At 38.2% G+C, this 20928-nt stretch overlaps 1 protein-coding gene across 3 annotated transcripts in view; it reads left to right on the top strand.

The window, feature by feature from the left end:
* FMN2 (formin 2) overlaps positions 1-20928 on the top strand; it is a 398539-nt gene that overhangs the window by 135585 nt on the left and 242026 nt on the right. Inside the window, exon 7 of one of the 3 annotated variants that reach the window (XR_012433817.1) lies at positions 8832-9031. The exons of the other annotated variants lie outside the window; for them this stretch is intronic. The gene's annotated coding sequence lies outside the window, so the exon portion shown is untranslated. The remainder of the gene's footprint in view (positions 1-8831; positions 9032-20928) is intronic. 3 annotated transcript variants of the gene reach the window in all.

Below are 20928 nucleotides of genomic sequence, written 5' to 3'. Positions count from 1 at the left end.
TAAGGGCCCAGGGGCCTTAAGAATAATCTTTCACTGATTCAGGGGTGATCCATAGGTAGCCAGGCTGAAAGATTAAAAACTTAAAGGGAAAATGTGTGCAGGAATGTCAGGCTGCGCACTGAGCCAGAAATAGACTTCACTGAATGAGCCTAGTGAAGTAACCAAGCAAATAAATAGGTAAACCAGAAACACAAGAAGCTCTAGGGCAGAGAAGGGAAAATCAATATCTAGAGTTGATCAAATATAAAACCTGAAATGTCTAGTTTTCAACAACAACAAATTCAAGTCATACAAAGAACAGGAAAGAGTGGTCTGTACACAGGAAAACAAACAGGCAACAGAAACATTATTCAAAAGGGCCCAGATGTTAGACTTAACAAAGAACTCAAAGCACCCATTTAAAATATCGTCAAAGAACTCCAGGCAACTATTTCTAAGAAATCAAAGAAGGTTTGGGGACACTGTTTCATCAAGTACGGAATATCAATAAACAGATAGACATTATAACATAATTCTAGAGTTAAAAGTACAATAACCAAAATGGGGAAAAAATTACTAGATGATTTAACAATTGATTTGTAGTGACAGAAGGAAATAATCAGCAGACTTGAACATAGATCAATAGAGATTACACAATCTGAAAAACATACACAGAAAAGAATGAAAAAAACTCACATAGCCTCAGAAAAATGGGGGGACACCACTAAGGGACCAATGTATGTGAACTATATCCAAAGGAGAGGAGAGAGATAAGGGACAGAAAAATACTTGAATGTATATGGCTGAAAACATCTGAACTTTATGAAAAACATTAATACACACATCCAAGAAATACAATGAATTCCTTGTAGATAAACATAAAGAGATCCACACCCCCTATATCATAGTCAAATTGTTGAAAGCTAACGATTAAAAAGTATGAATGTAGTGAAAGAAAAACAACACATCTCATACAAGGGAACCCCAATAATACTAACAAAAGACTTATCAGAATTAGTGAAGACCAGAAGGCAGTGGGATGACATTCCAAGTGCTGAAAGCGAAATGTTCAACCAGTCCTCTTACATCCAGTGAGAGTTTTTCTAAAATGAAGACAAAAGACAGACATTTCCAGATAAACAAAAACTGAGAGAATCTGTTGCTAAAAGACTTGGTTTTCAAGAAATAGTAAAGAAAGTTCAAGTTGAGCGTAAATGATGTGGTAATTTGAGATCACATATACAAAAACAAAGAGGACTGGTAAACATATTTTATCTGCACAAAGCATAGTATAATTACATAGTTCTCTTAAGTGGTAGTTTGTGGCTGCAGTGAGCTATGATTGTGCCACTGTACTGCCTGGATGGTAGAATGAGACCTTGTCTCTACAAAAGAAAAAAGACAAAAGTCGATGAACATCTCAATAGCTGCAGAATCCGCAGTTGCTAAATCCTATACCCTTTAGTGATACACACACACACACACACACAGACACACACACACACACACACTCACACACACAAACAAACAAAAAACGGGACTAGAAGGGAACTTCCTCAGTCTGATAGAGAGCATCTATGAAAAACCCAAGGCTCACATTGAAGACTGGATGTTTTTCAGGAAGAAGACAAGGACATTCATTATTGTCACTTCTGTTTAACAGTGTTCTGGAAGTTCTGGTCAAGGCAATTAGTCAAGGGAAAGAAATAAATGGTATCCTGATTGGAATGGAAGCAACAAAACATTTTGCAGATGAAACACGATCTTGTATGTAAGAAATCCTAAGGAATTCACTAGAAGAAACTGTTAGATGTAACAAGGAATCTAATTGTATTTCTAGACATTAGTAATTATTGTTGTGAAAATGCATTTAGGAAAACAACTCCCTTTGCAATATTATTAAAAAGAAGAAGATACTGAAGTATGGATTTAAAAAAAGAAGTACAGGATTTTTACACTGAATCTAGAAACCATTGTTGAAACAAGTTAAGGAGGATCTAAGTAAATGGAATGTGCCATAGTTATGAATGGGAAGACTTGATATTGTTAAGATGACAATACTTGCCAAGTTGTCCTACAGATTCAACACAGTGTCTAGCAACATCCCAACCATTCCCCCAACCTCATTTTTTTTAGCAAAATAGACAAGCTAAGTTAAAAATTCATGTGAAAAATCAAGAATCTCAGAATAGCCTAAACAATCTAGCAAAAGAACAAAGTTGGAACCTCCTGATTTCAAAAGTTATTACAAAACTGTAGTAAAGAAGACAGTGTAGTACTGGCATACAAATATACATATTGGTCAATGGAATATATTTGAGAATCCAGAAATCAATTCTTACACTTGTGGTCTATTGATTTTTGACAATGGTACTAAGACATTTCAAGGGTGAAAGAATAGTCTTTTCAACAAATAGTGCTGGGACAACTGTATATCCACATGCAAAAGAATGAGATTAGGCAATGGTTTCTTAGATCTGTGACTCTAAAAGCACCTATGACAAAAGAAAAAATAGATTGGACTACATCAAAGTTAACAATTTTGAATCTACAAACAATACCATCAAAAAACTTAAAAAGACAGCCAACCCACAAAATGGGAGACAATGTTTGCAAGTCACAAATCTGATAAGTGGTAAACATCCTGAATATCTAAGTAACTCCTACAACTCAATAACAACAATCATTTTTTAAAAATCTAATTTAGAAATGGGCAAGGCCAAGTGCAATGGCTCACGCCTGTAATCCCAGCACTTTGGGAGGCCAAGGGGGGGCAGATAACCTGAGGTTGCGAGTTCGGGACCAGCCTGACCAACATGGAGAAATCCTGTCTCTACTAAAAATACAAAATTATCTAGGTGTGGTGGCGCATGCCTGTAATCCCAGCTACTCAGGAGGCTGAAGCAGGAGAATCGCTTGAACCCAGGAAGCAGAGGTGGTGGTGAGCCGAGACTGCACCATCGCACTCCAGCCTGGGCAACAAGAGTGAAACTCTGTCTCAAAAAAAAAAAAAAAAAAAAAAAAAAGGGCAAAAGGTTTGAGTAGGGATTTCTCCAAAAAAAAAAGGATACTGCTTTCAAATAAGCACATAAAAGGATACTACTCAACACTATTAGCATTAAAGAATTGAAAATCAAAACCACAATGCGACACCACTTCCCAAGTGCAAGGATGGCTATAATCAAAGAGAAAGGCTAGCATGATGAGGATGTGGAGAAACTGGAATCCTCATACACTGCTAGTGGGAATGAAAAAAGGTGCAGCCATTTGAATTTCAGTAAGAATTTCAAGTCTTAGCCTATTTATGCATGTATTTGCTAGTAAATATTTTTTATGAAAAGGTAAATAATTTTTCTGGTAGCACTTATTACCCATAGAATGATCATGATATCAGACTATAATTTTCTGGATAAATAATACATTTTTCAAGCTCAAAAAACCTTCAGATAAACTTTTTTTCCCCAAAAATAAATGGTCAAAAATTAAAGCTGTTTTTAACTTAAAGCACAATATAGTTTTATAGGCAAGAGTTCATTAATCTCAGAAGGAGAAATTTATAACTTTTTTCTTTGCTTTTGATGAAGAGACTAAAGATATATGGACTGTGATTTTTCTCTTGAGTCTGGGCTCTGGGAATATAATTAAAACCCCTTTGGAAAATCCTTTCTGGCCTTCCAGTGACTACTCTTGGACATAGTCACCAGAATCCCCCAGAGACAGATTTGTGGTGTTTATGAAGATTACCTCCACTGTTATTTTAACATTTGACAGTAAACTGGTTTTATTGCCTATTTTGATGAAAGTTTTGAAGACTCTTTCTTCCATCAAGTCTTCATGGAGGAAGGAGGATTGAAAGCAAAATCTAAAGACCTCTGTGTTTTTAACTTACACATTGAACAGACCTATGTGGTAATGGAGATTTGCATTATTGAACCTAAATTTGAATGCACAAATTAAAATTAGCCCATACCCTCTCAACTCCCACCGTTCTTCCCCCTCTTCCTCACCTTATCTGTCTCCCTCCCTCTCTCTTTCTTTCATGTGCTGTGATGTTTGATCCTCTCTTGGTAATCAACATACCTTGCCCTTTACGCTCATATATGGAGTGAAGATCAAAAGGTATTGATTTCTTGGTGACAGTTAACGATGCCCTCCCTAGAAGAGTCAGGACTTAATATGCTGCTAATGATAGTACCAATGTACTGTTTATAAAAAATGACTATGGTGGTTCTGTGGAATTGTTTCATGTGATGGTACACCAGGTTTAAAAGTGAATGGAATATCTGTGCTATCCTTCCATAGCTGACTTTTCTTTAAGAAAAGTATCTTTTTTTCTTTTTTATTGTTTGAGAGACAGAGTCTCAGGCTGGAGTGCCAGTGGCACGATCTCGGCTCACTGTAGCCTCTGCCTCCCTGGTTCCAGCGATTCACCTGCCTCAGCCTCCTGGGTAGCTGGGATTACAGGCACACACCACCATGCCCGGCTAATTTTTCTATTTTTAGTAGAGACAGGATTTCACCATGTTGGCCAGGCTGGTCTCGAACTCCTGACCTCAGGTAATCCACCCACCTCAGCCTCCCAAAGTACTAGGATTACAGGTATGAGCCACCCACCATGCCGGGCAGAAAAGTATCTTTAAAATATCAAGTTTTAGTAAACACATTTTAAGAAACTGTAGTATAAACCTTGCTAACCAAAAGTTTATAGAAGAGAGGCTGGCGCAGTGGTTCATGCCTATAATCCCAGCCTTTTGGGAGGCTGAGCTGGCAGGATCACTTGAACCCAGAAGTTTGAGACCAGCCTGAGAAACATAGTGAGACCACGTCTCTACAAAAACTACAAAAATTAGTTGGGCATGGTGGCATGTGCCTGTAGCCCCACCTACTCCCAGCTACTTGAGAGGCTGAGGCGGGAGGATTGCTTAAGCCCAGGAGGTCAAGGCTGCAGTGAGCCGAGATAAAGCCACTGCACTCTAGCCTGGGCAACAGAGTCAGACCCTGTCTCAAAAAAAAAAAAAAAAAAAAAAAAAGCCTCAATTGCTTATAGAAAAGAAAGAGAATAGTGTAAATGAAGTTAAAATGAGAGCAGGAAGAGCTGACGTCCCCTAAAGCTTTGACGCCGCCTAAAGTGTTTCTATTTTTTCTTATTTTTTCTCAGACAGCCATAAAAATAATTTTGTTTTGAGGTGTGTATTAGTAGGAATGTAGGCAAGGCTTTTCTTTAATTGATCTATGTGATAATCTTTATGTATAGTTCTGTATATTTTTCTACATGGATTGTAATGTTGCCATTAAAACTTTTTACAAAATCTATGTCGGTCACTCTTTAAACTTCCTTAACCGTCAATATAGTACAGAATGACTCCTTCTCTCTTTTAATACTCTCCTGTATAATGTTGTTGGTGTTTTTACTTGCGATCCCTTTACTAACATCTTGTATACTTAATTACCCTTGTTAAGTAAAGCTTTTCATAATTAGGATGGAATTTTGCCTGCTTTTTTCTAGTGCCAGCAAAACAAACTAGCATGTTCTTCAAATGCCACTAGAAGCTAGAATCTGAGTTGAAATCCACTTGCTGCTGAGTGCTTTTTAAATGATCAGTTTTTCTTCAATGGCCTAGATTGGCCCAAGGCTCCGTAGAAATTGGCTTTGAGCTGGTCTCCATCCTTCGAACTTACAAGGAAAGACAGTGACTTGTTTTGTTTTGAAAGCTAGGTTGCAGTGTTCCCCCAGTGATGCCAGACTGACTTGGCTGTTGTTTTGTAAGTAAAAACTTTCCTATTCCAGTAATGCCAGCCTTCTTCTCAATACTGCCACACACGAAGCAGGTAGACAGAGCTCTTCCAAAAACAAGAAAACAAAACGAAAAACTCTCTTTAAGTTGACCATCTCTTTGCATTCCACATTAAGCCTTCCAAAAAATAAAACAATACAAACTTGCCAAATGTAAGACCAAACAAAGCTTTTTCCTTTTAAAATGATTGAAAATGTGTTTCCCTATGTTTCTACCAATATGATCAAAGCTTGACTGTATTAAAAAATCTGATCATTATAAGATGCAGATGAAGAAGATCAAATGGCAAGGTGGTTTCAGTTTATTCTGAATATTTTGGTGACAGAAAGTTGAACAGGAAGGAAACAGGTGTTAGTATAAAATACACAGTTCAAAAGCAAATTATACCATTAGTTACATTAGACTCATATATTTAGGAGGAAAAGCACAGCTTCTGAATAGTGATTTGAAGGCATAGAAATTTGAGGGCCTGAGGTGTTTAATCTGGTGTGATTTAGGAGGGGCTTGTAGTAGGTACAGTGGTGACCTGAAATAATAATTAGGTTTGAACTGATTCAGTAGTTTGCATTTTCAAACTTGGATTTAGTTTGAGAGATTTTTTCCACCCAAACAGCATGAAGAGCTTATGTAAGGCAAGCTTCTTTGGGTTTATGCTATTCAACAAATGTCTTCAGTCACTAGAAATAGTGATTTTGAAGAAGTCCTCTTGTCACATTTATCTGGTCTTATCATCCTCTGAGTTTATCCCTTTTAAAAATCCCTCTGTTCTCCAAAGCGTTTGTAGGCACTTCCTGAATTCATTTACCCCCATTGATTGGTTTCCTTCCTGGTAACATCTTCCATATGTTTTCTTCACTTTTTCAGATAAGAGCATTACTAATATTCTCTACCATGAGTATCTTAACATTTATGTTGCTGAATCTCTTCCATTTGCTCATTCTTTTTCTTTTCTTTCTTTCTTTCTTTTTTTTTTTTTTTTTTTTTTTTTTTTTTGAGATGGACTGTTGCTCTGTTGCCAGGCTGGAGTGCAATGACGCAGTCTCGGCTCACTGCAACCGCCGCCTCCTGGGTTCAAGGGGTTCTCCTGCCTCAGCCTCCCAAGTAGCTGGGATTACAGGCACACACAAACCACCATGCCCAGCTAATTTTTTTGTTGTTGTTTTGTTTTGTTTTTTTTTTTAGTAGACACAGGGTTTCACCATGTTGGCCAGGATGGTCTCGATCTCCTGACCTCATGATCCGCCCACATTGGCTTCCCAAAGTGCTGGGATTACAGGCATGAGCAACCACGCTCAGCCTCTTTTTCTTAATTTGAAATTATGCAACACTATGGAGTTGAAAACCTACTTAAAAATATTTTTTTCATATACTTATATACTTTTACAAATCCAGGCCATGTCAGCCTCTAATGTTTCTAAGAGGAAAGAATACATCCCTCTTAACTACACTTAAAATTTTAGATTGTTCAAGAATCTCTATTCTTTTCTGTATTCATCTTGAGATTAACAATTAGCATCTCATGTATGGCAATGAGGATTGCATGCAAAATTCTAGAAAGAATCTATAACATATGATTCATACCAAACAGTAATTTGTTTGTTTTCAATTTGCCCTCTTTTTTTCTTAATCCAACTTAATAAGTCATGTTTGCCATTCTTGAGGTTACTAATATGGTTTCACAGATTTCAGTACCCTGTTTTAATAACCATGGCATTCTTTCCTTATAATAGTCTACTATACATTTTTTTCCCCACTAGGCCACCCAGGACTTTGTTGAATCTGTCACGTCCTCACTGTTTTTCTTACTCATCTTACTGTGGCCTTGCTGTTTTGCTCAGATATTTATTTTATCTTTTCTCTGTGTTTACTCACATCAACATCGTAGTTTTAAAATGTAAGCTGTTATAAATTTCTAGTGATTTATTGTTGTCCACGCTTTTAAAAAATTCATTCATTCACTGTAACAGCCACTTAATACATTCAGATTATTGGAACTACTTAGTATGGTGGCTGGGCACGGTGGCTCACTCCTGTAATCCCAGTAGTTTGGGGGGCCAAGGCAGGTGGATCACCTGAGGTCAGGAGTTCAATACCAGCCTGACATCTCTACTACAAAGACAAAAATTATCCGGGCATGGTGGCGGGCACCTGTAATCCCAGCTACTCAGGAGGCTGAGGCAAGAGAATTGCTTGAACCCTGGAGGTGGACAGAAGTTGCAGTGAGCCAAGATCGCACCACTGCACTCCAGCCTGGGTGACAGAGTGAGACTTTGTCTTAAATAAATAAATAGATAAATAAACTGTGTATGGGTCTATCTTCCTTTGAAATTTCTTTCTCAAAGCATGTGAAACCATCTCTCTTGCTAAGACTATTTTACTGATTTTTAAATTTAATTCCATGGAAGTCATCTAGAGGAGGTGACATACGGTTGTGCTGAAGACTCATGCTGAGTTTCAGAGAAAAATTCACATTGAAAGATGTTGCTTATTCTGAAAAACTCAATACATAACTCTTAAAAAGAATAGGACCACCTCATTAATTAATTGGGGATAAAACCAGCCTATGATATTCCTGCTCTTTCTGTGTGTGCAGAAAAATAACTAGAAACAAGAGGCAGGCGGACTCGAACGTTGCACATTGGCCCCCTCCCTCCTTAACAAGCAAAATAGTCCATTTTAGTGATCCGGAAACTCCGGAAATGGATTCTTTACAACTATTGGCGATACTCACTGGCAATGATGGTCTATATTTCATAGTTACTTTAAAGTCCCAGGCAGATGTGATTCAGCCTTTCAGATGGATGAAAGGGATATTGGTAGGGTTAGAATTTTTGCAGGGCATGAGTTCATTACTTCTTGGATATTTTAAACTGATAATGTATTTTAAACTCATAGACAGCCCGTGAGTTTAAATTCATTCCTTTCCACCTATTCCAGTCAGACTTCTCTTGAGCTCATAGTGCCAGCTGGTTTTTCAAGGGGGACAAAGCAGAAAAAAAAGAGGCAGAAAAAATTCGAACAAATTATTGAATTTTTTTGCATTAACAACCTCCTCAGGTGACACTCATCCCCCCTACCCTCGCCATGATTCTTACCTTCTTCCCGATGACCCCTGAAAAGAGGAGAAAAAGGTGAGAAGGGCCAAAGAAATTTTACACAATGGGCAGAACTTCTGTCGGAGAAGATACCAAGGGTGTAGAGATCTTCCAGAAAAGGGAAAACCCATTGTAGAAGAAAGGGAAACAGGCCTTGGAAGGGTGAGTGCACCTGAGCATTGTTTGTGAAGATGCTGGTTTGTCTCTTTAGCCCGAATCCAGTCTGAGTTTGCATGTCTGTTTCTCTTCCACCACAAAGAGACATATATCATGCTTGCCATAATTGTGATGTTGGACAATAACCACATGATTTCTGCTTTAGGAGATGTGCAAAAAACTTTCTGTCATCACTACCACTCCCCCTACCCACTAAAAATGTGTGTATCAACCTCCCCACAGATTAGCTGTAATTAGGAAACCATGTTGAATCACGTTGAGTCAGATGAGGATAACTTCCTGTGTTCCCTGTGTCCCTGAGGAAACTAAGGGTTATTCTCTTCATGATCAGCTAGCTTTCTTACTTTATTTCTCCAGTTACATTTTAGCAAACCAATTATGCAAAAATATTTTTTCATATACTTACAAACTTTTAAAAATCCGGGCCGTGTCAGCTTCTAATGTTTCTAAGAGGAATGAGTACATCCCTCTTAACTACACTTATAATTTTAGATTGTTCAAGGATCTGTATTCCTTTTTGTATTCCATGTCGAGCTACAATTAGCATCTCGTGTATGGCAACCAGTATTGCATGCAAAATTCTTGAAAGATTCTATAACACATGACTCATCCCAAAGAGTAATTTGGTATTTATACAAACTAAAATTATTCTCTTTCCTGCCTCTACTTTAGTTTTTTGGCTTCCAATTCAAAAATGAGAAAGGGGGAAAAGATGAAGCCTGATATATTGCAATAAATCAAGAGTGACTTCTTTCTGTCCAGGGTATCCTCATATACAAGTTGAGAAACAATGCACGGACGTCATCTTTGCATGATTAAATAGAAAGACTTCTAGGCCAAGATATCAGTCTGTGGTGAAGTTAATATTGCTATGATATTCATTTGCTTTTCATTTTAAACAATCGTTTTATTTGGATCAGATTTTGATTTTAAAATAATTTGATTTTTTTTTTTTTTTTCAGAGACGAAGGTCTCTCTCTGTTTTCCAGGCTGGAGTTCAGTGGTGTGATCATTGCTCACTACAGCTTCAAACTCCCGGGCTTAGGTGATTCTTCTGCCTCAACCTCCCAAATATCTGGGATTATAGGTGCATGACACCATGCCTGGCTAATTTTTTTTTTTTTTTTTAAGAAATGGGTTCTCACTGTGTTGCCCAGGCTGGTTTCAAAATCCTGGGCTCAAGTGAGCCACCCACATCGGCCTCCCAAGTTGTTGGCATTACAGGCATGAGCCACTGTGTCCAGACCCAGATTAGTTAGTTGTGTAATCTTGCATCAGTGAAGGGCATAAACCTCAAGCTTTTCCTGTCTTCTGGTGAAGTCAACCAGTTCCTTTGAGAATAAGGAGCCATCACCCCTTTCCTTCCTCTCCCCCAATATCAAAGTTGGCCTGGCAGAAAAGAATCCCACCCAGAAAGTCTGGTAATATATTCATTAGTCACTCCCCATCATTCAGATGTTTCTTTTTTAAGTTTCTAGTTTTTTAATATCTTAGGTTATTCATGTCTATTGTGTCATGTGTGAGGGTTTCTTCTTCCCCAGGAGACCGTTTTTGGTGTGGAATTACCTTGTACCTGTATTGGAGATAGACATAAAGGAGGCGGGTGTGTGATTCATGCTTGAGCAAATTTAATCCATGCATGATCTGCAGTGAAAGCTGAAGCATAGGATTCTGCTGATCGTTATAGCTTTTTTTGCATGACTTTAGCTTTTTGCACTCATTCAGTTCTATTGGTAGAAAGGTGATTTCCTTTCAGGTGGTTACCTGAAAATGGAATTTTTTCTTGTCTCCCAGCACCACCTATACTGTTTAGAATGGAAGCTTTTCGCTTTAGTGACTCTCGCCATGCCTTTAACTACATACTTCAGGCCCCTAATACAGTGGGACACCCCATGGTATTGCCTCATCGCCAGCATTAAAGATTATATGTTCCTGACTCATTCGACTTTTTAAAAAGACCCTAGTGTTAGTTTTGCCCTGTTATAAAGGAATACCTGAGACTGGGTATTTTACAAAGAAAGTAGGTTGATTTGGCTCATGGTTCTGCAGGCCATACAAGCAAGGCACCCACATCTGCTCAGCTTCTGAGGAAGCCTCATCACCTTCTGCCATGAAGGTTTTCCTCAGGGCAGAAGGTGAAGAGGGGAGCAGGGATGTCACGTGGTGAGAGAGGAAGCAAGAGAAAGAAGAGGAAGTGCCAGCCTCTTTTTAACAATCACATCTTGTAGGAACTAATAGAGTGAGAACTGACTCATTCCCAGGAGGAGGGCACAAAGCCATTCCTGAGCGATCCTCCCCCATGACGTGGTCACCTCTCACTAGGACCCACCTTCAACAGTGGAGAATCACATTTCAGTATGAGATTTGGAGGGGACAGACATCCAAACTCTATCAGCCGTATAAAAATGAAACTCTTCGAGGGATTTCTTTCAAGGATTTTGTCTTCCTTTTTGCTACTTTGGGTTTAATTTTTCATGGAAGTGCCTTTACAAAGTTAAGTGACGTGTTCGTTATGTCTTCAGCAAAGTCAATATTGCTTCCACTAATGGTAGCTGAGGACAGGAAGGATGTGAGGTTTTGTTATTGTTTTTCACATACCTGGGAATAGTCATGGAATAGGCTAGGATTTGGATCTGAGTTTCTTAAGCTGTATTTCTACCTCTTATCTCATGAAACAAAACAATGATTTAAAGACTGGGCTAACAGTTCTTTCTAAGAGTTTGTTTGATTGCTGACTGTCCCTGTTGACGGTTCTTGTGCAGATAATTAACAGGTATACTCAGATAAGTTGCCACCAACTTAGAAAACAGGGATCTTTTTTAAGAGCTACTTACAGTTGTTCAAGTCAGCCTTGACTCAGCTGTGCATACCAGCTGCTGGTGACCCCAGCTTGCCCCTTTGCACAGACCATGTGATTTTAAGTGTCAAGGTCTTGTCCGTTATCTGTTTCCTACTCTGTGGAATTGCTGTGATGCATTTTGTTTAGTGATCTGCATTTTCAGTATCTTTCCCTTCTCTGGATTTTTAGAAATAGACTAATTAAATACCCCAGCTGGTCTTTTTATCTTGGGATGGAATCACTTACAGAATGGGACACATGTCTTCCTCTCAGATTGAGTCATGGTGTGGTGACATAAGGGAATTTCATTGGAGCGTTAAGAGAACCAGAGACTCCATGTGGCATTAATTCACTCCATTACTGTTTATTGAAGAGTAACTGTGTGCCAAGCACTGGGCTTAGTACTTTATCTTGGGAGGGGTAGGCGGGGTAGGGGACTAATTGCAGAATAAGACTGGGCTTTGAGAGAGATTGGAGTTGAGTTATGCATGTAGAATTCTAGAGGATACTTGAGTTTCTTTGCCTACTTGCTGCCTTAAATTTAAGAGAATGACACTAGGCTTGGGAAAACAAACTTTCATAATCCCAAATAGCGTCTGATTCTAAAATTGCTTTTATTTGACTTCTGAATGAGTCTTTTAAAAGACGATTTGCTTCCTTAGGATTTTCATCTGGCTGTGTTTGTTTCTATGAACGCATTGCCTACAGCTTCTAGGCATTAAGCAGAATGATCTAGCTGGAAAAATCCAACCCAGAAATAAACATTCGCCTGTAGTCATTTCCAGCAAATGCTTGTATACTTATTGAAAATTCAAATGTACTTTTAACTAAATACCTTTATGCAGCTGACTGTAGTGCTTTGGGGAAGATAATGGTGTTCAAATTAAGGTAATGATGATTGAGAAGAAAGGACTGATTTGAGGAACATTTAGGAGTTAGAATGACATGATTTAACTATCTATTAGATAATCATTCAATAGTGATATATATATGAAAACTTGAAATATGTTTAACCCTGTGTATCCTCATAACCACTGCTTCTCAATGTTCAGCCAGTGATCCTGGGTAGACATTAAAACTTATTTGGTGAATACCTAACAGTATATGTCTTCATCATGTGTATATATCTGTAGATGTGGTGTTAGAAACCACTGACACATATAATGACTTTTCAAGATATTTAACTAGTTTATAGGCTCCTGCGTGACTTATTTAATCTCGTGATTTTGTTCTGAAGCAGCTAATACTTTTGTCATAACAATGTAAATTTTTAAGACAATTATTGAAAAGCATGAAATTTTTATTTGTTCATTTCATTTGTTGCTCTGCTAAAGTTACAAACAAGTACAATTAATTTGGAAATCTACTTCATAGTAAATACTCAGGTCCAAACACATTTACCCTAGCACCCAGTAGTCGTAGGAGTAGCATTACTTGTAAAAATCCTAAACTGCAAACCTTCTAAATATCTATCAATATTAGATACACAGTGGAATGGTAACAATGAAAAATAGCAATCTGTTATACTCAACAACAATATGGATTTTATAGGCAAAAGCCATTATAAACAGAGTGTTTCCATTTATGATGTTCAAGAACAGGCAGACGTTATCTGTGACGATAGAAGTTAGAATGAGACTTTTGTGTGGGGGAGTATTGAAAGGAAGGAGGTATAAATGGAGCCTTCAGGAGTGCTGATAATGTCCTATACAATGATCTGAATGATATTTACAATGATGCGTTTGTAAGCAATAATTAAATGAACTCTGTACTTGGGTTTTGTTCACTTGACTATAGAATAGCAATATTTTAAAAACTAAAATTTCTCAATAGTGGCCACTTTAGAAAAACTTTTTGTTGAACAGCAAAACACTAATTTGAGACTCTGGGACAACAGAATTGAAGATGACTTCAGGGATAGGAATAATGAATTATTTGGCTATTGTTGGACAAGGATGTGATAGAATTGTTTGACACAATATGATAAATTTATTCAAGTGCATTTGTTGAAGGAAGGAAAAATGCTAAATATATGATCCTTGAAAATGGTGCCATCAGAAAGAAGACTACTTGGTCTGTAACACCTTTAAATCACATGTTGAAATTTTTATTCTCCAAAAATGAGCATCATAAATGAACTCACTGACATGCCACTGTTTATCTCTCTTTAACTTCCAAACTCTAGGAAAGTCTTTGGAGAATCAGCCACTTGCTTATTCAGTATGTTGTTTCCAGAAATAAAGATTGTAGACCTGCAAGGAAGCTGGACATGTCTTCCTCCATAGGATAGGGTCAAATCCAGTTTTCATCTTTCTGTCTTCACAGTGCTGAAAGTACCAGCATACTCTATGGATGGAGCAAGAAATCAAATCTTGTCCCTATAAAAGGGTCAGAATGAAACATCAGGCCATTGGCCAGAGAGCAGGAAGTAAAGCAAAATGCCTGAATACCGAATGACCATTTACTAAATCGTTAAAAGTTTATTATGTGATTCTAGTCAACAAACATATGCTAAGTGATTCGTTTTCTAAATATTTAATTTCTTCTCTATCAAACTTTTCATCTAAATTTATCACAGGCATTTTGTTGTTGTGATAACTACAAAGGAAGGGAACTAGTTTGGTTGTTATTTGTTTGTTTTTCATAATTTCCCTGAAATTGAGCAGTACATAAGACAGAATATTCAGATGGACCTTACCGTCTAAGGTTTGCTTTTTGGCTAACAATTTGAAAACTAATTTATTCTCTTTACGTTCTGTCTGTCCATATTAATTGTATTTGATAACACAGGGCACTAAGGAAATAGTGGGGAAAATGAGACGCCGTGTGTCTCATTCCTTGGCAGGAGTGTGCTCTCCATACGGCTGAGAGGTAGTGTGGAATAGTGGTCAAGGGGGTGGACACTGGAGCCAGACTGCCTGGTTCATATCCTGGCTCTGCCACTTTATGGATATGTGACCTCGAACAGCCACTTCTGTGGACTGTAGTGGTACCTGTCTTGTTGGATTTTGGCAGTGATTACAAGGAAGAATAAAATAAAGCCCTTTATTTATTATGCACCAAGTAATGTTCTCTCAATACGTACTTGCTATAACATAATAATAATAAATATGCACATGGTCTCAATAAGAGTCTTTTATTCCTTTGTGGTTGTCATTAACCTTATTATCTTATCTGCATCGTGTCTTTTATTTGTGATGATTAATATCTCTCGTTGAGATAACGAAGTACAAAGTGAGCTGCTGATGCCTATATTTTGTAGACACATATGTGATGTCCAAATATTTTTGGCAATATCATGAAACATTTAGATATGGTACTCACAATGTATTGGTTTTCTTAATTTTAATTTTTATTGTAAACTTTGATACTTCTAACTGAATTCTAAGTGCTAAAAACATAATATGAAAATTATAGATAGGATACATATCTAAAGCCAGATTTGTAGAGGGAATTCTGAAGGGAAAAATACAGCTCAGCAGACTTGTATGCAACCAGATAGGTGAAACATTGTTTGCTCATTTCTAAGATATTTGAAATAGTGAAGGTCCAAATCATAGCTTGCAAATATTTTTCATGCCAAAATTGGCTAGACTGGCAAAAAGATATGTTCAAAGAAGAAAAGATTATAATGTTATTTTAATTTCAAGGAGTTTAAACATCTCTGCATATTTTTTTGCTTTAAAAAGTGGAGGAAGCTGGAGACTTAGGATAGTTGGTTTAAATTAGAAAGGCATTTTGTTTTAAGAGCCTGGTGATACTTAAACATTTTAGTGCATGTTACTGTGATATTTTTAAACAAAACATGAAATTTAGAAATGCAGTCTGCTGGTCGGGCGCGGTGGCTCAAACCTGTAATCCCAGCACTTTGGGAGGCCGAGGCGGGTGGATCATGAGGTCAGGAGATCGAGACCATCCTGGCAAACACGGTGAAACCCCGTCCCTACTAAAAATACAAAAAAAAAAAAAAACTAGCCGGGCCTGGTGGCGGGCGCCTGTAGTCCCAGCTACTCGGGAGGCCGAGGCAGGAGAATGGTGTGGACCCAGGAGGCGGAGCTTGCAGTGAGCTGATATGCGGCCACTGCACTCCAGCCTGGGCGACAGAGCGAGACTCCATCTCAAAAAAAAAAAAAAAAAAAAAAAAAAAGTAATGCAGTCTGCTAGAATAAAAACTTTAATAAAATGTATACCTAATGCCATTTTGTTTGTTTGGAATCACTTAGGTATATTTTCAACTCTTGATTTTTTTTTTTTTTTTTTGGTCAAGGTCATCCTAAATGTTTCACCTTTTTTCTAAGAAAGGAAAAGTTGATCTAAATAAGAAATTGAGTTTCTAATTCTTTTAAACTTATCCCTTTAAAGAAAAATATCAAAAAGCCTAAGAAGTTCCCTTGGTTTTTTGTTAGCACATTCCTGTGCTGTATTTAGTGTTGTGTTATGGCAGAGGTGTGTGTGCACATGGCTCACAGGGCCTACACCAGAGGACGAGTGAGCTTTGGAGTCAGACTTAGCTGACAGGAAATCCCAGCCTGCCTCTCTGGCTTGGGTCTTTCAGCAATTTTTCATACTGAACATCCCTCATTTCTGTGACTCAATAGATAATAGTTGTTATTATTTTGACAGATGTGATTTATGTGTGTCATGCTGTTGGAACATTTAATTACTCCATTCAACTTGACTGTATTTAGAAAAGGCTATGGCTCTGCTTCTCTCCTTTAACAGCTTGTATTCTAAGAGAAGAATCCAACCATTGATTGGGTTGGATCATAAGTGTGGCCGATCTTGTAGGCTAGGTAGGTATCACTCTCTTTATTTTAGTGTGCCTTTCTTAAAATCAACTGGAACATGTATGTCTTGGAGTTTACCAAATCGCTTTTATATAACATGCATTTGCTTCTGTTAAAAACGACACATCTTCCATGTCTGACTTCATTTCTGGTTTAACAGTGATTTATAGTAGTATATTGAATGGCAAAAGATAGTCGAGGGAGATATTGTTATCAAGAAACAATGGAGAAGTCAGATGGACACAGTTTTTACTTGGTGAGAAGATGTCCTGCAGACTTACTTGCACATATTTGAAATTCTTGCTTCTAGTTTGTTAGAACAACCTGAGGGATGGGACCAGGAGACCGGTATCAGGATCACAGACTAAATAAGAATGAAAGCAGGAACCAAGAAGATGGCGTCAGGAGAGATTGAAACAACCTACTCAGTTGATGAACAACATCCAGATGATGTTATAACCAAGAGGCACAGCTCTCCAAACTTAAGTCTAAAATATATATCAAGACAACCAAACGAGAGAGACAGGCTGGGAGAGCACAAGAGGCTCTTCTTGGTAACCTTACCAAATTCCACAGCTGTCAGTCTCCTTCCAAGGCTGACTCAGACCCAAAGGCAGGACAAGCAAAGCAAGACGCTTTCACCCATGCCATAGCTTGATCCTCTGCCAAGAGACACATCTGGGACCAAGTTCAGAAGCAGGCACATCGTGCCTAAATAGACCTTGATGTGTGATCGAAGTCGGCTTCTAGACTCTTAATCAGGGAGAGGTGTCAAATATCACCTCACCAATTAGCAAACTGTACCTCTGTTTTGTTTCTGAGATTAAATCTAGGCTGCCCAAGCAAAGAGGATTGTCTGGTGCCAACCAGATAGTCTTGAGATACCACTTGTGGGCATGGTCAGTGTCAATGCCTTCTGTGGTCTGCAGTGCCTTGGAATGCTGCTGGATGCCTTTGAGGTCAGTCACCCTTCCCTGAGGCTTACCATTAATCTGAGTAGGAGAATACAGTAGTGTAAATAAGACTGCAGTCTTCCTTGGTTGTGGGAGTAGACAGGAAAAAAAAAAAAAAAACCAAAAAAAAAAAAAAAACCCTGATAACCTCTTGCTCTGCAAAATCCCATGCCAGCATTCTTCACTTTTGAGTGTAGACTAGTTAAGATTTAAAATGACTGCTGTTTTCATGAAATAGTATCAGACGGTTCAGAAAAGGCTCATGGTTCCTGATTCTCATTGGGTCAAAAATCTCGAGATGAATTTATCTTTCCAAAGAAAGAAAATTGAATCCAAATCAAAGTTATGAGATAGCCAACAACAGTATGTCTAAAGAGTTCTTGGAGAAATCACACTTTGTAAATTCCCAAGGGGGTAGGAGTTAGCCAATGTATGGATTGTTCTCCTTCTTAATTTTAGATGTTTATTTCTTATCACCTTCTATTATCTTTGCTGTTCCTCTTGTTGGAATAAACTCAAGTGATTTTACAACATCATAAATATAACTGCCAGTTATTGGATTACAAAATAAAACACCAGCACCTGGCATTTGCAAGACGTTTTATGCTTTGAAAATATTTTATACTTTGCCAAATTTGTTTATCTCAAATTATGGGAATATTGCATATGGATTATTAACTGTATTCTACAGGTATGAAAATTTAGATCTTGAGGCCAAGGAACTTGTCCAAAGTTACATGGCTGCTAATTTAGGCAAAGACATATCCTGAAATACTGATCTCCTACTCTGATATAGATCAAATCATTGGAAATCTTGAGTCTGGGAATAGTTCTTTCTTTGCCTTTCCTTCTATTCTTACGTCTCCTGTTCACTTTGGTTTTACTATTTCATATTTGCTTATATTCTCCTGGTCATTAGGGTATTCTTGGGTGCATTTGATAGCTCGTATTCCTTGAGTACATTGCATACCTCTTGATATACCACCTTGTGCTCTAACGTCTGTTTGAGAAACAACAGTTTTTACATTCTGAGGTTCTGCTTTGAAATTTACCTTAATTAATCTCTATAATTGAGCAATCTTATCTTTTTCTATTCAGAGAAGGATTTGCCGTATTGGATCTGGCCATTTGTCCCTTTAATTAATGTCCACTTTTCAGCAAGGCCATTTCAGAAGAAAGCAATCTGCTCTCTTAACTAGGAATCAGGAAACTAAAACTTTTGTTGTGACTCTACATTTAGACTGTGTACAAATTATTTACTAGCTTGTAAGAAATTGTGAGATTTTACTAGCTTGTAAGAAATTGCAAGAAACTTCAAATTATCTCTATTGGATATTTAATGTGAAGCCCTTTGATGTCATCTTAATTAGCTAGTATTCCATGTGACACATATAAAATGCGTACTACATTTAAACTTCTGAATTAGCAACAAACACCATGTTGTCTGATCAAATAATTATTTAAATGTGGTTTTGGCTACTTGTGTAATAAATATAGTTCACATGAGCTTTCTACTATGTTCAGCCATTATTCAATCCCAGTTCAACCATTATTCAAATACTTCCTTTTCAAAGGAAGTATTCAGTGGTTCCTAAGTCTGCATCAGCATCAGCTGTGTATTTTTAAAAACATATGTATTCCAAGGCCCTACTCTAGAGAAAATTGACTTTTCAGAAAGGAGAGCAAGACCCTTTGTTTAAGAAGATACCTAAGTGATTCTGATGTCTAGCCAGGGTTGGTTGTCTAACCATTTTTCTAGGTTTATTGTGGGACATCTAAGCTGGGCATAGCAGTTTTAACAAGGTTTACTTATTCAGTAGATATTTTTGGATGCTTACAATATATCAGTCATTATGCGGAGTACTACAGTAAGCAGTATGATACAGAGTGTGTCTAGAGGTGATTATGCTTTAGTGAAAATTGCCCCCAAATCACTTTATCATGTATATATTGTAATAGGAGTATATGTAGTCTCAGAAGAGTAAAGAAGTGCTCCTAAGCCAGCTCCTGTAAGAGTTCTGTGGGAGGTAGAGGGATGTTCAGGAAAAGCATCACAGTGGAATGAGACTTGAACATTCCTGTCCAGTGAGTAGTCAGAGTTTGTCATTTTGGCAATAGAAAATAGAAGAGAAATACATTATCAGGGGCCCCTAAATATCTGTTTAAAGGGGAGTGACAGGATGAAGACAGTACAGAATGCTGGGCTGAGAGCAGGACTGAGATCCTAGAGGCAGAATCCCATTCTGCCTGTACTCTCTGGGAGGAAGTGATGAGAACTTGCAGCGGGGTGGTGGTCGTGAAAGAGAAGAAGGAAAGGCAAGGAAACATCAGTGGAACTTGATGTGTGGCTGGATACCAGAAATCCAGAGGAAGTTAGTCAGAGGTTCCATCATGATGACTGGAGATCACGTTGTCACTGACTGAGCTCTAGGGGTTGTGAAATAGAGCTGATTAGGCAGAGGATGATAAGGGTCTGGTTTTTTTGTTTTTTTGTTTTTTTGTTTTTTTTTTTGGTCTTCTGTGCATTTACCCCACCGTCTAGCACAATGCCTGATGTGTAGTAGGGGTATTAGTTAAATATTGGTTTGGCTGTCTCTGTTGTGACTTGTAAAAGATGAAAAGTTCATTTTATCTGTCTCATGGGGAAATCTAGGCAGGTAAGTGCCCAGGGAGGTGCAGTGCCTGTGTTCCATCAGGCTGTCCAGAGATTCATTCCCCAGGCCTTCTGTTGCTTCACCCTCAGGGCGTAGTATAACTGATAATGGCTCACTTCCATAATTCTGCCTCAGCCTGAGAGGAAAAGGATAGAGAAAGTAGAGGGCCGGCCAGGCGCAGTGGCTCACGCCTGTAATCCCAGCACTTGGGGAGGCCGAGGCCAGTGGATCATGAAGTCAGGAGATTGAGGCTACCCTGACTAACATGGTGAAACCCCGTCTCTACTAAAAATACAAAAAAATTAGCCAGGCATGGTGGCACGTGCCTGTAATCCCAGCTACTCGGGAGGCTGAGGCAGGAGAATCGCGTGAACCCAGGAGGCAGAGGTTGCAGTGAGCTAAGATCAAGCCATTGTACTCCAGCCTGGGTGACAGAGCAAGACTCCCTCTCTCTCTCAAAAAAAAAAAAAAAAAAAAAAAAAAGAAAGAACGAAAGTAGAGGGCCAGCCAGCCTTTTGAAGGCTGTGCTTTTATTGCTGCCTGCATTCTGTTATCCATAACTTAGTCATATGGCTATCCCTGGATAAAAGTAGGAATAAAAGTAGGTGTTGTGGAACATGGCTGTAATCCCAGCCACTTAGGAGGCTGA

This window comes from Macaca fascicularis, chromosome 1, assembly GCF_037993035.2.
Source record: "Macaca fascicularis isolate 582-1 chromosome 1, T2T-MFA8v1.1".
NCBI lineage: Eukaryota > Metazoa > Chordata > Mammalia > Primates > Cercopithecidae > Macaca > Macaca fascicularis.
This window is presented reverse-complemented; position numbering and strand designations above follow the sequence as displayed.